The sequence below is a fragment of the Adiantum capillus-veneris genome, chromosome 10 (assembly GCF_014529385.1).
Source record: "Adiantum capillus-veneris isolate H3 chromosome 10, ASM1452938v2, whole genome shotgun sequence".
In the NCBI taxonomy this organism is placed as follows: domain Eukaryota; kingdom Viridiplantae; phylum Streptophyta; class Polypodiopsida; order Polypodiales; family Pteridaceae; genus Adiantum; species Adiantum capillus-veneris.
In genome coordinates this window covers 112758877-112764918 of record NC_140940.1, presented here as the reverse complement: position 1 = coordinate 112764918, position 6042 = coordinate 112758877, and positions in this window count along the sequence as shown.

The following is a 6042-nucleotide window of genomic DNA, read 5'->3' as shown; positions in this document are numbered from 1 at the left end:
TTGGGAGAGCAAGTGAATGAACCTACTCAAATACCTCACCTTTTGAAGAAAAGAGACCAATTGCTTTGTTGTGGTGGGAGAGGTCAAAGCCACCAAGGCTTGAACCTTGCTTGGGTCAGCTTCAATGCCGTTGGCCGAGATCACATGGCCAAGAAGAGTAACCTTGCTTTCACCAATGTGGCATTTCTCCACATTGAGTTGGCCACCCAAAGCTCGTAGCCTAGCTAGACCTTCATAAACTTTCTCCAAATGAAGAGAGCGAGAGCTATAGATGCAAAAGTCATCAATAAAAACACGGATTGATTTTCCAAAGAATGGCTGAAAAACAAATGTCACATATCGCTGAAAAGTGGCTGGAGCATTAGTGAGACCAAAAGGCATAACTCTGTAAGCAAAACATCCCCATGGTGTGATGAAGGTTGTCTTCTTTTGATCTTCTTCAGCGATGCTAATTTGGAAGTAGCCTGAGTAGCCATCACATACCGTGTAGCGCTCATGTCCTGCTACCTCATTGAGTATTTTGTCTTGAAAAGGAAGAGGAAAATGGTCCCTCTTTGTGGCTGCATTAAGAGGCTTGTAATCAACACAAACCCTCCACTTACCATTCTTCTTTGGTGTGACTACCACTGGAGAAACCCACTCTGAGTCTTCAACAGGATAGATAAAACCGGCTTCTAGCAATTTCCTCACCTCTTTGAGTAGGGCGTCTTGTTGAATTACTCCTAGCCGCCTGAGCTTCTGCACTATAGGTTTACTTCCCTCCTTGAGCTTAATGTGATGTTGAACTACTGTGATGCCAGTGATTTTATCATATTCATCAATGAGAAATGTGGTAAAATTACTAAGCATCAAAATATAATCTTCACGCTCCTTCCCACACAACTCACTAGAGAGCATTTGATGTAGCTTACTTGCTTCTACCAGAGGTTGTATACCTGGTGTCTCCCCTTGGCTTGATGATGAGGCATCAGGTTGCTCCATCTTCTTAGGGTCCTTGAGAATGATCCCCATCACCTCAATGCTACTGTCACTTTCTTCACTCACTGTTGACTCCTCCTCTGAAGCGGTTGAAGATTCACCACTAGAAAACTCATCCTCGGAGGTTTCTAGATCCATGTCGCGTTGTTGACCTATCTTCATGTCGTAAAGTATTGGCCTCCCTTTTGCATCCTTCATCTGGATTATGCCGGTGTCCCAGTCCTGCTTAGCTCTCATAGCCATAAGCCAAGGCCTCCCTAGAATGATAGGATAGCCCTCCCCTTTGTGTGGCATGACAAAGATGTCCACATCTACCTCGGTGTTGAATGCCTTTATCCTAACTGCATTTATGACACCAACACATTGAACTTTTAAATTATTTGCCATTTTGGCTCGGCATGGTGCCAGCCGACTCACCTCTTAACCCTAACGGTGCATCATTTTTTCACTCATGACGCATATTTGTGCGCCACCATCGATGTAGATATCGGAGATGTGTTGCCCTTTTATGTAAGCATCCATCACTGGTAGTATGCCGTCTAGATTCCTCCCGGAGATAGCCCCAGATATCTTTGGCTTTGGTCGCCTCGTGTTAACCATCTTTGTCCATTGTCTCCTCACCCTAGGTGCTAGGTGAAGTAACTGGGGCCAGGTGAGTTTTGGGCCCTGCACAGAAACATCTTGAACCAAATCATATGGTTTAGAACATTCACCCAAAGAGAAATCTACAATGTCAATTTTACGTCATGACTTGGACGGCTTTTTTCTAGATTCCCCTTTAGTCTTCATCTTTTCTTCTTTTTGGGAAGATTCACCATGCCTAGCGCGTTTTACCCCAATAGAATCTACTCCTTTAACCTTGGTCGTATCCTCCTCCACTTTCTCCTTTCCCTTACCTTCAAGACTGATGACGTTTACTGTTTGATTGCCAACTGGTGGTGGGGGTAAGGGTGGAATGAGAGGTTGTGGTGGTGGTGGTGGTTGTAAGATTTGCACGGGTGGTGCTTGTCGTGGTGCCCTTGGTGGTGGTGGTCTTGCTCTTGGTGGTGAAACCTGGTTTTGTCTGGCTCCTCTGTTGAAATTCTGCCTCCGTGGTTGTGGACAGTAGTACATGCCATGACCATCCTCCCCACAATTGTAGCAGTGGTATTCTTGGTTTTGCCTTCGTTGTCCTCTCCCTTGCTCTTGGTTGCGATTGTGTGCATGCCCTTGTTGTATCAAATGGACTGAGAGATTCTCAAGTTGATTGGTGATTCGGTTGAGCAGGTCTTGTTGATCTTCAATTGGTTCTTGTGGTTGAATCCTCTGGGAGACTGTTGTAGGTGGTGCTAGAGGTGGTGGGGTCCTAACGGCTTCCTCTCCATCGATATTCCTGGCTTGTAGGTGCAACTTCTTGTCTTTAAGGCGGGCCACTTCAACTGCTAGCTCATACGTAGCAGGAAACCTTCCCTTCACCTTCTCTTTAAGAGTTGGCCATAACCCAGCCACAAACCGATCCTTCTTTAGGAAATCAGGTGCCCCCTCATCCTCTCTTAGCGATGCAACCCATTGCCCCCATAAATCTAGAAACTTTGACTCATATGATGCGTATTCCAGCATATTGCCCTACTTCAACTCTGTCAACAATTTCCATAGTTTCTCTGATGTTGTGCCCTCTCCAAAACGCTTGACAAAGGCTACCCTTAATAAGTCCCACCGTTCCTTGGTTTCTTGTGCCAAGGCATTGTACCATGATCTTGCCTCCACCTTCATTAGAAGTGGGAAGATGCGCAAGCGCGAAGCATCATCATCTCTCGCAGAGATGACACATGCTATTTCCAAGTTGTCTAGAAAGTCTGCAGCATCCTCGCCCACCTTACGAGTAAAGGTTGGAAATGCTACACTTGCCATGATTACTGAGAGAGAGCTAGAAAGACACACTTCTTAACTTGCAAATTTGTTTTTCTTCTTTACAAAGAGGCGTGTATACCCTATTATACTAGGACATAGATTAAAACTTCAAACGGTACATTGCCTTGTACCAAAGGTAAAACAAATGGCTGATCTGATGCCAGAACCTCAAAAAACCGCTCCCCACCCGGCATGGTGTCAATGACGTGCTGGTAGTGAATCTTCAAGTCCAATATTACCTTGATTGAGCGTACACGTGTTGGTATGTGTGGTCTGTCTTGAGGTAGGTTGTCCTGATTCATGTGAAGCTTAGAGGTGCTTAGTCACTGTCCAAGCTTGTAGGAGAGGGTGGTGTTCTTTCCTGAAACAAACTCAGTAGATCCCTAGTTTCTCTAGTGAGAGTGTGAGCCAATGCTTCTGTTATCTGTGCTGCAGCATCAGGTGCGACTTGAAAACTGACTATGATAATTACCTCGGTGACTTGAGTTACCCGATTCTCAAAGTAGAATAGTGTTGATTCTCTATTGTGCAAAGCTCCTTCCATTTTGTTGTTGTTGGTTGGTTGTAGGTTGCGGACATGGTTTCCACCTTCTCCTTCTTCTTCTTGGCACTTGGCCTATGTATATCCACTGGGTTTGGCGCGTTGGTTCACTCTCCCACTTCAAATCGATTACCGTTACACCTGGCACTCGAGCTTCGATGGAGATGCGGAGTTCGTCTAGTTGTGCTTGGAGCTCTTCTTTTTCTGTTGTCCAGTTAGAAAATCCTTCATACTCATTCATCCATTCACAATAGTGTAGGGTTTTCAGTCTTGTAAACTGAAGGGTTTCAAGAGCCCTCCTCAGTGGGCGCACCAAATGAGAGGCGGAAGTGAAAAAAATAGACCCGGTGAGCTCTACACCAAGACTATGCACAATGGCCTCATCATGGGGGATACACAATAGGGGCACCACCTAGCAAGATATGCGGCTAGGACGCATACATATACACAATGAAGCATGCCATGGAAAACAATTTTGAGATCCACGTCCAAATGTGGAATGGGGTGTTCGGAGAATAAGGTGAGAGGAGTCGTGAGTGAGTGAGAATGGGCTCGCTACGCATGCATGTAGTAAGGAAGATAACGAGGTCAGGGATACATGCAAGTATGCTCACTTCTCATACAAAAGGTGGCGAATCCGCACACCTTAAGATGGTAGTAGCAAGATGATAGGAATATGAGAGGGAGAGTGTGTGTGTGTGTGTGGTGGCTAATCCGCACACCTTAACATAAGCCAAAAAAAAATGGCAAGGAACAAGAATATACCATACTCACAATGAGATGTATCCAAAGTGACACAAAGTATGGCACCAAGATAGAGTGTGTTGATTGCTTGCAAAAGATGAATACAATAGGTAGCGTATGGCAGGAAAATGAGAAGGTAACAAGATCGTAGGAGGCATAATGGAGAGATGGGAGTTGATGGGGAGGAATATCATGAGTGTGTCCACCCTTCTTCTTCTTGAAATTGTACCTTCAACCCTTAATTACAAGTGGTGTGGAGGTGTGGTGCTCATCTTTTGTGCATGGTGATGGTGATGATGATGGTGTTGTGATTATGTGATTAGGGTTCATGCTACAAGAATGTAGCACAAGAGTGTGTATGGATAGGTGTGTGTGTGTGTGTGTGTTCCCCCCTAAGTGAGCTCTCATGGCCTCCTTATATAGGGAAGGAGGGAAGGATTTAGCAATATTTCTATTTGAGGTGAGTGTCCCACTTTGGTGACTAGGAAAATGGGGTGCATGTGACTGTGGCTCCCATCTTGTCTCCTCATTATTTAAAATACCAGAGTCAATAGAGAGAGAAAAAGAGAGAATGTGGGTAGGATGTAGAGGATAGGAAATATTTACAATAGTCTAGCTTTGGATAGACATAAGCTTATTAGGGAGAGAAGAGAGAGGTACGAAAATTATAAGAGAGGTTATCGAAGGTGGATATTTGTTGATGAGGATGGATCCTCCAAAAAATGGTGATAGAATTACTCTAGACTAGCCAAGACCTCATTAAAAGAGCCTTGTCTCTTGTAATCATGCTTGAAGACTTGTAGAACCATAGCCATTCTAGAAGGAAGAAAAGTGGGGATGGCCTGTGTCACCATTACACGAGAAAACTGGGGTCCACTACAAAAATCATACCTCAGTGTTCATAACTCCAAAAATTCTGAAAAAAATTGAGCTAAAAGTTGAGATCACGAGCTACATCTTTCATGTTGAACGCTCCTTCAGACTCGGGGTTCTTCTTTACTTCAAAAATTCAGCCAAATAATGTATTATTTGTGGCTGCAAAAGTCTTTTGGTGGTCCCCTTTGAGTGGACTTCTCTCTTGCCTTCAAGTGTAAGCTCCTTCATGTGTATGAAAACATGACCTAGAGTGTTGAAAAGATTGGCAATCATCTAGATGGAGGTATTATTGAAATTTGAAAGTGGGGTTGAGGTTTGAAAATGAAAACTAGTGAATAAAATATTTGGTAGAGTGGAATAATATACATACATGAAAAAATATATATTATAAAATACTAGAATATATATATTTAATATTTTTAAGATCAAAAGAGAGATCAACAAAGAAAGCTTACTTATTATGCTACATCGTGATTGATTAGCATAAGTATTATTTATTTAATAAAGGCTAAAACGTTAGTGAAAAAGGGAAGAAAAAATCAAAAGTAACTTATATAATAGGAAATACTTTTGGTAAAAGAGAAAAAAATATGGGGGGGTTCCCATGCATGGAAAAGCATGCCTCACTAGCAAAAAGATACTATGGTCCTTTCCAAATCTTGAAGCCCATCAATGAAACGGCTTATCAACTCAAGTTGCCCAACCATTGGCTCATACACAATGCCTTTCATGTAAGCCTACTTAAGCCCTACAAAGGAGAGCCACCAACTGAACCAATTATTGAAGACCGTCCCGAAGTTGAAGACCAAGAAAAGGTGCTACAACCCGAAGTTGTCCTTCCGCATGAAGACAAGGTACTACAACATGGTAAGATTATCCGACGGTATCTTATTAAGTTTAAAAATTATCCTTTTGAAGATGCTAGATGGATGCAAGGAGTACAACTTAAGGATAGTATGAACCTTGTCAATGCTTACAATGCTACATTAGAGTAAGCAAATGTACAAATTTCT